Source organism: Crocodylus porosus, unplaced genomic scaffold, assembly GCF_001723895.1.
Source record: "Crocodylus porosus isolate Cpor-Errol unplaced genomic scaffold, CroPor_comp1, whole genome shotgun sequence".
NCBI classification, from domain to species: Eukaryota; Metazoa; Chordata; order Crocodylia; family Crocodylidae; genus Crocodylus; species Crocodylus porosus.
Window position 1 is genome coordinate 12,843,240 of NW_017728948.1, and position 11,194 is coordinate 12,854,433.

Sequence of the window (11,194 nt, forward strand, 5' to 3'; positions counted from 1 at the left end):
AGGTAAATAACAACTCCCCTATTTTACAGCTGGGCTAACTGTTGCATGAAGATATTTTGCACCAGCTAGAAACTAAAACACAGAGACATGTAGAAGTTATTTCTTGCCTTAAGACTAGAACTGCAGGCCTTCATCATGTGACATTCCTTAGTTTATTGCAGTTTTGTATTCTGGCAGATGAACAGTGCCCATCCAGAGCTCCAGTGGCTTCACTGAATGCCTCTTTGAAATCCATGAGAGTCCTTCCACTGACTGTATTGAGCAGCTGATCATGCCTGAGACACCTGTTATTAGTCAGTTAAAAATCAAAATACCCCTCGGGGACCCCCCCCCACCCCAAATGCTAATAAAGAACACGGAATGACCCGTAACTCCTGAAGTGCCAAACATCAGCAGCAACATCTCCCCTTCCTGCTCCCATCCCTTTTTCACACATTGCAGCCTATCAGCAAAAGCCTGGTAAAATGAAGAGTCAGCGTATCTGGCATGAAAACCTGGCCTTGTTAAAGGCAATGGGAAGTCTGCCAGGGGATTTTGCAGGACAGGATTTCACCACTGGAATGCACTGGGGCCAGAGAAAAGGAGGAGGTTCCAGAGCTGAGGCTCCTGTCTTGAAAACACCCTGCCATTTAACCACAGGGCTTTCTTCTCAAGGGCTTCAGCTGATTGCAGCTGCTGAGATGTCTTACTGAGAGGTGTTCCCTAGGATTCTCAGGTCCCAAACCTTTCTGACCACGCAATCCCAAATTGCCACTTCCAGTTCTACCAAAAAACCAAGCAAAGGCTAGTGCAAGTCAGCGAGTTTCTGTGCAGTGAATACACTGCTTAATGATTGGGTAGCCCCATTCTGCCCTCCCTGAAATTTCTGCATGGTTTTCAGGGGCAGAGCACATTGCAGCAAGCCTGGTAAAAAAAAAAAGGCATAGATCAAGATAAAGATGTTGGCACCCTCAAGGGAAGAGCACAGCCTTCTTGCCAAGCAGAAGGTAATAAAAGAACTTATCTGCTGCTACTGTGAGCACCCATAGTGACAAATGAAGATTCAACAGATCTACAGGGAGGAATGCTTAGTGCTAACCTGATTGGCAGAGAAAATCCTTCAGTCAAGGGAGCCAGCGCGTTACAAGCCATTACTATAATTGTTGCCCCAGAGCCACAAGCATGATGCAGTCTGCTCTGCGCTGCATTTCAGCTAGCTGAATGCCCACCCCATGTCCCAATCAGTTACGTACCAAGCAAGTCACTCAATCAGGGCGACCCAGCGTTGTCATCATTGTCACTGGCAGGCCCTCAATACAAGGACGACAGTCCAGTAAATAGGGACGTCACTGGTGAGTCTGCAGATAACTGAGGAGGCTGGTCTGAGCTCTGCATATTCAACTGTATAGACCAGACAAATAGTTCTGGGAAGGAGAAGTAGATCCAGGTGATGTCAGGTCACAGCTCTTTCCCTTTGTCTCTCTCAACTATCCAGCTCCACAGTGAGGCAAGTTTGCTTGAAAAATGCTCAGTGCCCTATTGTACATCATGGCTCCATTGGGGACGATTCAGCGTTCGAGTCTTCCAGGTACTGACGTTAATATTGCATTTCTTCAGATTGGCTTTCAAGGTATCCTTGAATCTCTTCTTTTGCCCACTTCTAGAGTGGTGATCATTGGCAAGCTGGGAGTATAGGACCTGTTTTGGCAGCTGGTTGTCAGGCATCCTTGTGACATCCTGTCCGAGAGAGCCGGTGCTGTATAAACATGGCCTCAATGCTGGCGGTGTTTGCTTGAGCCAGAATGCTGCCAGCTGTTCTTCTGTCCTTTCAGTTGATGTGGGGGATTTTCCGAAGACATTTTTGATGGTAAACTTCCAAGGCTCTCAGGTGTTTTTGATATGTCGTCCAAGTTTCACACACATGCAAGCGTGATGGGATGACTACAGTGTGGTCAGTGATCAGTGTCATAAGCTATCTAACAAGATAAGCTGCTCGATGGACTCTCGGGAGGCAAGAGACAAGAGTTTCATAGTATTTTAAGGACAAAAATCCACTAGTGATTTTGAGATACTTATTATGATAAAAGTCATATAAGGACTGGTTTAGACAGGTCAAGATAAAAATCTAAACCTGGGTGTCACACAGTGCAACTCACAAGCCGGACTTCTGTTAATGCCTCAGACAGGGCTGCCCAATTTCTAAGCGGCTGGTAGCCACATGCCCTGTGGCCCACACCAGTGCAAGCTGTAACCCTGCAAGGCAGATGCCACATGGGTGCACCCTGGTGGTACTACAATTCACAGAAGCCACCGCCCCCACCCTCAGCCCTCCAGCCACAGGAGCCCCCCTGCATGAACTGTGCCACTCCATACCACCCCATCTCTTGAAACAGGGGCAGGAAGTGGAAGCCAGTGGAGGGAGCATGGAGACCTCAGCTGCTGCTGCAGCCAGATCAATGGTGGGAGTGGCGGCTGAGTGGGAGCTTGGGGGGAGCTGCTAATGAACGCTTCCAACGCTGCATTGAGCAGGAGGGCAATAGATACGTGAAAGAAAAATTAAAGGAATGTGTCAAAAAATCCGTGCAAACAAATGAGATTATTTTCAGGACCCAAACATATGCAAATCATTTTTAGAAAAATAAAAATAGATGTCTGTGTTTTATATATTGGCATCTTTTTGATGAGCTGAATCATTTCGACTGATCTGGGATACTTTGGGCCAAAAGCCAGGCAAACACATACCGCTCTCATTAAGAAAAAATGTGGGATGTTCAGAATCTGTGACTGTTTGGTAACCCACATACTCATGTAGTTCATAAGAGTAACATTACCTGTGAATTATGCAGAGACAACACTTGCTTCATGAACTAGCCAAGAGATTTGAAAACTCTGTCTTTGATGGGCTTAGCGTGCCTTTCCAATGCCCTGTCCTCGGTGCAGTAAGGCTTTCTACATGCATGGAAAGTCCATGTCCCACTGCCATCCTGATGGCAAATAAAAAAATTGAAAGAATTTGGCTTGCGAGTCAGCAACTCCGTCAACATTGTACAATGTGGTTTGTTTCTCATCAGACGGGACAGAGAAATGCCTGAACCGCCAAGTCCACACTGAGCTGCAGAGTCTGGGCATTTTGGGGTGCAAAGTTCTGGTTTGGTGCAGGCCCCGGTACATAGTGCCTTCCACCCCCACGTGCTTAAACAACTTAAAACAGTGATTGACGCAAGTCTTTGTCTTCCATAACTGTAAGCTGCCTTGCGTCTTTTTGGGAAAGGCAGTATATCAATCTAAAGAAGGAAGGGAAGCAAGGAAGGAAGGATCTTATTTACTTAAACGGAAATGGGTCTGGATTTGCACTTGCCAAAGACACAAGCACCAGTTCAAAACAGTACTTAAATTACAGTTCAGTTCATCCCTTAGCTTTAAACAAGTGCTTACGGGTGTGTACAGAAGTTGCTTTTTTCTGCCATTTAAAGCACTTTATTGCCATGACTTAAAAGAAGTTCACAGATTTACAGCACTTTAAAAATGGGTACAGAGCTTTAAATTAATCCTTGTTAAATGAGGTATTCAATTTGAAGTGCTGTATTTTACAGCACTTTAGCAAACTACAGTACTTTAAATGATTCCTGTACTCCGGTCAAATTTCTGACCAGTGGTGAAGCCCCGGGAGGCTGTAGAGCGTCTCCTGTCCCCTAGCCTGGAAAGTGCAGGAAGGATCAGCCCTTCTCCCAACTCTGCACTTCTGTCATGTATAAGAGCGCTGTAACTTCATCGTGCTGTCGAAGTGCTCTAAATTACAACACTGTAAAATGTGCATGGAGCACTTCTGTACACACCCTAAGTCTTCCCATCTCTGTATAACTGGCTCCAGTAGGACTGAAGGACTTGCTTCAGTGCCTTGCTTAATTGTAGGCGTATTTAGGAGCCTATGCAAGGATTTAGGGGCCTGACATCCGATTCCTACTTGTGAAAATCTTGACCTTGAATTATTGGAGATCTCCTTTAACAGTAGTATGGTGATAGTAGTAGTCAATCCTTTATCTTCTTTAATGCATGTCTCATAATGGCTCCGCACAGACCCTGGAACCTACACCGCATAGTCAAGCCCTAAATAAATTGGAGTGAGTACAACTAATGACCTGCTATTCACATTCAATGGGTGAAACAATTTTATCATTTGAGAGTTTGGAGATAACCCGCAGAGTAGAGGAAGCACCCCACGCCTCACCAAGGCAGTGCGAGGGTTAAATCATACGTAATAAAGACTATAAATCTGAGTACAAAAATGACTGGCGAGTGATTCAGACATCAGCAGAACATGTTCCAGCTGTACGGCAACTCTGCTCATATTTTTGTATCTTTCTGCTGCTGTTCCACTATTAAAACTCTTGAAGCATAGGTCAGCTTTAAAATAACAGAGACATTCTATGAATCTGCCTGTTAGGGAACTCTATAAATAGGTATATGGAATAGACTTTTGCACCAGATTTCTTTCCAAGTTCAGTCTCCCAGGGAATGTCCTTCATTCCACTTCTACTTGGATCAGAGACAGAATGAGCGGCAGAGATTTTAAACCAATACCAATAGCAACAGTGGGCAGCAAAATGCAGGCATTTAAATAACCCCACCGTGAAATGGTGCGGTACCCAAATATGGCACATTGAGCTCTAATAAGTGGGGGAGAGGGGTCATTGACAAGGAAAAATGGAACTTTTTTCTTTTGCAAAAGGTGAATGGTATGACAGTGACACTCACAGCCAGGCCTGCGATGTAGCTGATGATATGTGTCTCCCAGAGGCTGCTACAAGAAGCTTTTTATTCCCACCCTCCCATCATGGGTTGTCCCATGCAGGGAGTTTTGAGGAGGTTAGATGCAGACAAGCGATTGATATTAATTTTGATGGGACTGAACAAGTTTAAGGGCCATAAATCTTAAAGAACCTGAAACTTTTTGGGGGTGCAACTATTCATGTGTCCCATTAGCACTCATCCTTTGGGTTTGCCACAGAATAACCCTCAAGCAAACAGCCTCTTCACCTGCACTGCATGTGTACTAGGTGACTTCCTACTCTTCCTGTTACACTCTGTCTCCTCATCCTTGCTAAGGATGAAGGGGAATGGGTCCTAAAGAACGCATCTTTGCTACCCTTACTGAACAGGCCACGACAGCTATCAAGAACAAGAAGAGCAAATTAAACAAAATAGTACAAGAAGCATTGGCTCTGCCAATGGCAATTTTTTAACCAAACCTACCATTCTCCCTCATGCTTTGAAATAGTCATGATGGTATCTCTTTCCATGTGAGTTATCTTGGGCTTTAAAACAATTCCGTTTCTTTATGTTAAGTGTCACAAGTTTGTCCTAGGCCTCGGCCAAGCCTAGCTAACAACATAATACAAGTAGGATACAAGACTGTTCCACGCATAGCTTCCCTGGTCCCAATCTCAGGATTAATGGGAATGGCAGATATTCAGTATCTTGTAAAACCATGTCCCAATGAAGACTAAGTTTGTTTTTAGTTTGGTTCCTTGCACCATTTTTTCCCATTTTTGGGGGGGAAGCACAGGCCCTACTGAGGAAGAACTTTGTTTTAAATAGAGCAAAGAGCCAGAAACATTGAAGAGGAATATAAACTTGAGAAGGAATAATGCACAAATGAAAGCCCTATTGTGAGTTAAGTTTTTCTTTTAGTGGATAAATCAACATAATAATCCATCTGTAACATTAGATGCGTCTCCTTGTATTACAGCAAAGGACCATCTGCCCATCTGAATATGCATTCGAAATGCAGGGATAACAGGAAGGGTCTCTCAATGAAAGGCAGGCAGCAATTAGGACTTAAGTGAAATCATGCCCATGGGGTTCTCTACTAGGGTTTATTCTATCCACCCAAAAGCAACAAGTGTAGGATGCTGGTAACGTTTGTTTTCTTATGGTTGTTTTGTTTTATTGAGGGGGAAGCGAGGGAGGGAAGGGGAAAGACAAATATGTTCCAGTTCCTGCAACAACAGAAGCCAAGTGAAGTTGTAATCAACATATGTGCAATGTAAGCTGGGTGGCCATGAATTAGAAGGGCAAACTGCTCATCATTTCCAGAATGCCCCTCTGAATCACAACCACCTGCTTGGGAGGCCAGGCTTCAGCCAAGCGAATGGCCACATGGTTCCATCTGTTTAATAAAAAGCGCACTGCAGATCTGGTGAAAGCCGAATAATTTTGCCTCCATTTATTTTCTTTCTTTTTTCCTAATTGGAGTTTGCTGTCTGTTAATGTCCTCAGTTAAGGGGCAGCCCCTGTGCTAACAAAACAGCACATGGAAACCAGAGCTGAAGTTCGTTAAACTGAGAGCAGCTTTCTTCCCTTGCTAAGGCTGAAGAGCTGTAAAGACGTCAGATATGGCAAGCCTCCAGTTGAATTGCAGAAGGTGGGGCAGGGCGGGGGGAAGCTTTGGTTTTTATGCTGTTTGCTAGCCCTGGAAGGAGAGATTGTACATTTCCACCTCCTGAGAAGACATTCTGCCCTAGGAACATTTCGGTCTTTGCTGATCGTGTGCTTCAAGATACACCGAACTGAATTAGAAGCACCAAATAAATAAACTGGACTACGAACACTTGCAGAAAATCCATTACTGTGATATTCTGGTTATTGCTATACAACAGGGGTGGGCAATTATTTCAGGTGGAGGGATGCTTGATGAGTTTTGGCGAGCTGTCGAGGGCTGCAAGGGTGGCCCCACCCCTCGAACATGTGCCCCACTCCTTGGTCACCATCTTGGGACTGGAAGTCCCCACCCACTAACCCCTGACCTTTGCCACCGGACATCCCTCCTCTTGCCCCTGGAAGTCCTCCTTTTGGAAAGGGGGTTTGCCATCTTGGAATGGGAAAAATAAAACAAATTATATACGAAAAATCAAACATCCACAATAACATATTTTAATTTAATTTTTTTAAGTCCTGATTTGTGTGCATTTGTGCTGTGTATATAGAGGTGATTCCATAATAGCTCAAAATTAATTCTTAGTCTTGTATATTGTGTGTGTATGTGTGTGGAAGTTGGGTGTGGGGAAGGGTTTGGGGGTATGTGTGGATGTGTGGGGGTAGGTATGGGGTTTTGGGGGGGCTGTGGGGTGTGTGGAGGGGAGGGTGGCTGGTGGTATATGTGTGGGTGGGTGTGTGTGTGCTGGGATGTGCCCATGTAGCAGTGAGCGGGGCTCCCCTCAGAGGTGCCCAGGTGTGAGTGTGGGGGGGGTGCGGGAGGGTGAGGGTGGGTGCAGTGCTTGTGTGGTGTGTGATTGTGTGTGAGGGAGGGTGTGGTTGTGGGCGAGGGTTTATGGGTATGGTGGGGTGTGCATGGGAGCCTCACACACCCCCTGAGCCAGTCAGCACCTTTCCCCTCCCCCTGCAACAGCTCAGAGCCTGCACACTCTACGGCACCTCCTGCCTGGCCATGTGTCTCCTGCTGCTCCTGGGCACACAACAAGGCTGGGGCAGCTCCGCAGCTGGACTGTCTTTCCAGGGACCAGTGTGCACAGCCCCAACCTGGCACGCTCTGCGCCTGCTCTGGACTCGTCTGTCCAGGCTGAGAAGCAGCAGCAGTGGTGGCACCAGGCAGAACCTGTTGCTTGGCATGAAGGGAAAGCAGCCTCTCCCCCTCACCACTGCCAGGCAGTTCTTGCTGCCACCGCCTGGAGCCTGCACCACATTGGGCTGCCCTGCCTCTCTGTCACTGCTACCTCTGGGCTGCCCTGTGGCTGTTCTGCACTGTCACCGCTGCCCTGGTGTGCAGCTCAGAAGCAGCAGTGATGGAGACGCAGGGCAGCCCAGAGACGGTGGTGACAGAAACACGGGACATGGGCTCCAGGCAGCTGCAGTAAGAACTGCCCAGTAGTGGTGAGGGGGTGGGGCCACTTTTCCCCCATGCCAAGCAACAGTTTTTGCCCAGCGCCATTGCTGCTGTTGCTTCTTGGCCTGGATGAGTGAGTCCGGAGCAGACGCAGGGCATGCCAGGTCAGGGCTGCACGCGCTGGTTCCCTCTGGTATCACAGGGTGGGGGCCAGCCGCAGCAGCAGCTGGAAGGAGCTGCCACCACCTGGGCTGCCTAGAAAGGCAGTCCAGCTGTGGAGCTGTCCCAGCCTAGCTGCATGCCCAGGGGGCAGCAAGACGCACCATGGCCAGACACAGCCTGGACCAGGCGGGACCTGCCACAGGCCAGACAAAATCTCTCCATGGGGTGGATCTGGCTTACAGGCCATATTTTCCCACCCCTGCTATACAACATCATAACAACCAGGATATTCAAGGTTAAGTGTGACAAGCTCAGAGACCTACTCTGAGGGAGTTGGACTAAGACGACCCTCGAGATCCCTCATCTCCTCAGATATCAGAGAAGCAGTAGGCAATAAAACATAAAAGCTAAAAGCATGAAGACCATCTTTATATTCAACACAGAGAGGAAGACTAGTCTCAAGGTCAAAGCACAAAGTTGTGATTCAAGAGATCTAAGGTCCAGCTTTAGCTTTCTCACAGACTCCTTTTATGTCTTCTAGGCAAATCACTAAGTGCTAAATCCAAGAAAAAGACCCCATTACCTGGCCCCAGAGCAACATCCAGAAGTAAGAGTTACGTGTCACCTTCTCTTGAGGCACTTAGCTTGGAACCAATACATTTAACTACCATCTTCCCCCTACCCCAAAATACAGTTGTCGAGAAGCGAAATTATTTAAGGTCTGGAAAGTACCGAGATCATTACATGGAGTATATGCAAAGTATATGTTATGATCATATTAATTATCTTCATTACAAATAACCTTATTATGCATTAAATGGGTTTTATAAAACTCATGCTTGCTTTACTTTAAAAAAAGAAAAGAAGAAAACAAACAGTGGCTCTACAGCACATTCTTATTAAAAAAAATCTGTGCAGTTTTTATTAGCTAGCAAGTATGTACCCAGAAAACACATTATGTTGCCAATGGAATGAATTACAGAATATCTCCATAGGAGTCAGTTCATAGAGCAGTAAAAATACCTGGTGCAAGTCTTTGGCACAAAAGTTAAAGATGAAGCCTTATCAAAGAGCTTTTGATAGTCAGTTGTTGAAGAAATAAATGGGTGTGGATGGGGAAACAATGGGTACTAGAATAAACAATAAGCGTTAAAGAACCTCCCTTTGCTTGGAAAAATGATTAAGTCCCTGCAAGCTTTGACAGGACTTTTCATTGCTGCTTTCAGCTTGAGAAGCCTGGTTATAACACCCAAATCTGCCACTCCCCTGTGCAAAAGTAACTAGGAGGAACATGAAAATAAAGAGAGAGAAGATGGAAAACATGACAAAATTACACAAAAATTCCAGACTGGGTAGGTATGAGGGGGTGGCATGGAGCAGCCCAGCATACAAGGCTATTTAATACTATGATGGCAACAGCATTGCCTTGTTATTGCTAGGTTTTGATTGGCAACATCTGCAGTACATTCACCGATAGACATTGCTGCTCCAACCAAACTTCACTCAGGGCATGGACAAAGCATTTGGCACTACAACTAGAATCCATGATGGCTGACCCTGAGGCAAGACCATGGGCATTTATACATGTGCTCTGGGGGGGGGGGATACTGTAATTACAGGGGCTCCAAGAGCCATTCTAATTAAAGCACCTGCGCTGTCTTGTGTATCTGCATCCCTGTGCTTAAAAATGGTGGCAGAGGTACTTTATCTAAAGCTTGTCCAATGAACTTAGTTAAAGCACCCCCACCACCATTTTTAAGTGTAGGGATACTGATACACAAGATGCTAGAGGCTCCTGGAGCGTGGTAATTACCATGCTCCAGCAGACTCAATTAATCAAGTCTGCTCTGATGCACTGTAACCATACCACATCAGAGCACCCTTGCTGCTTGTGCACAGGCACTCCAAGAGCCTGCGGCCTACAGTAGCTCTTATGAAAGTCCATTGGTTTCAGCATTGGAAAAGGAGCAGATGTCAGTGTTTTAGGGTTTCATAGGAAACATAAGCAACTTCTAGAAGGTTTGGGGCTGCCTTAAAAAAGCGGGGGTGGCACTATAGCAAGAAAGGGTGTTCAGTAAATTTATGCCACAGGAATTCAAGGTTTTAGGTCTCAATCCTCAGCCCACTGAAACCAAGAGAAGGCAGCTCCCACTGACTTCAGTGGGCTCAGACCTTTTGTGCATTGGGGGTCCAAAAGCCCTTAAAAATATGCTTGGTTTATACTTTCATGCTAGTTGGATGCAGTTATGTCAGTATAAGTGAAGTATAAATGTACTTGCATTGGTATGGGGGGAAAAGGCAGGGGATGCTGAAGGACTGTGTTCTCTAATAAGAGAAGCCATGTACAGACATTTTCTCTCCCAGGAGAAACTCCAGTTGGTCCCAGGTTATTTTTTTCTTGGAGTAGCCATTTTTACTCTGGGAGAAAAAGTTTGAACATCTGTACACCCATGATTTCTTTCTGCTTGAGGCATTAGTGGACCTCACATCTAAGTGCTAGCCAGGATCAGGACTGCTTAACTTCCAAGATCAAGTACATTCAGTCTGTGTTAACCAGCCTGGAAGTTACATTGGTACAGAAACAACTATACAGAATGAGACTTAAACCTCTACCATTAACCACATTAGGGATCATTAATAGTGAACAGTAAAACAATAGATCACAGACATATACATATCTTGATTAGCTGCATCTCAGTTCCACAAACCATTGTTACTAATGGCTTTTTCAGGATGTCTATCTTGATCTCCACTATTAATTTGCAAAAAAATTCTAGACTTCTGAAATTCATGTCCACAGCAGGAGAAAGCTGCAGATATTTGTGATGAAAACACTCAGAATGTGTGTAGCAAGTTCATATACTGTTGTCCTGTCTCCAGGGCAACCAAAATTCATAAATTCTGAATTCTTCTTTAGTCTTAGTCAGTCTCTAGTTCTTCATTAAGACCCTACAATTGCCAGATCCTGAAGAAGGCACCCAACTCCTGTTTATTGCATAAAATATTGGTTGTGAATTTGATGCTGACAAGAACTAACTGACCTGTACTGTATTATCTTCCACTGGGTGAGGCTGTAGGGGAGAGAGGAGGCCTCATGGGAGCTCCCCAGGAGCTTGGGGGTTCCTGGTGCCCAGCAGGGGCACAGTGCCACAGCGGGCACAGTATAAGGAGTGCCAGGAGGGCGCTCGCTGAGTGGGGATTGTAGCCCCA

At 45.8% G+C, this 11,194-nt stretch overlaps 1 long non-coding RNA gene across 1 annotated transcript in view; it reads right to left on the reverse strand.

The window, feature by feature from the left end:
* Positions 1 to 1,566: 1,566 nt before the first annotated feature.
* The window catches only part of LOC109322248, a 20,253-nt gene continuing 10,625 nt past the window's right edge, over positions 1,567 to 11,194 (reverse strand). The window contains exon 3 of the long non-coding RNA XR_002104339.1: positions 1,567 to 1,716. This is a non-coding gene — a long non-coding RNA (uncharacterized LOC109322248). The remainder of the gene's footprint in view (positions 1,717 to 11,194) is intronic.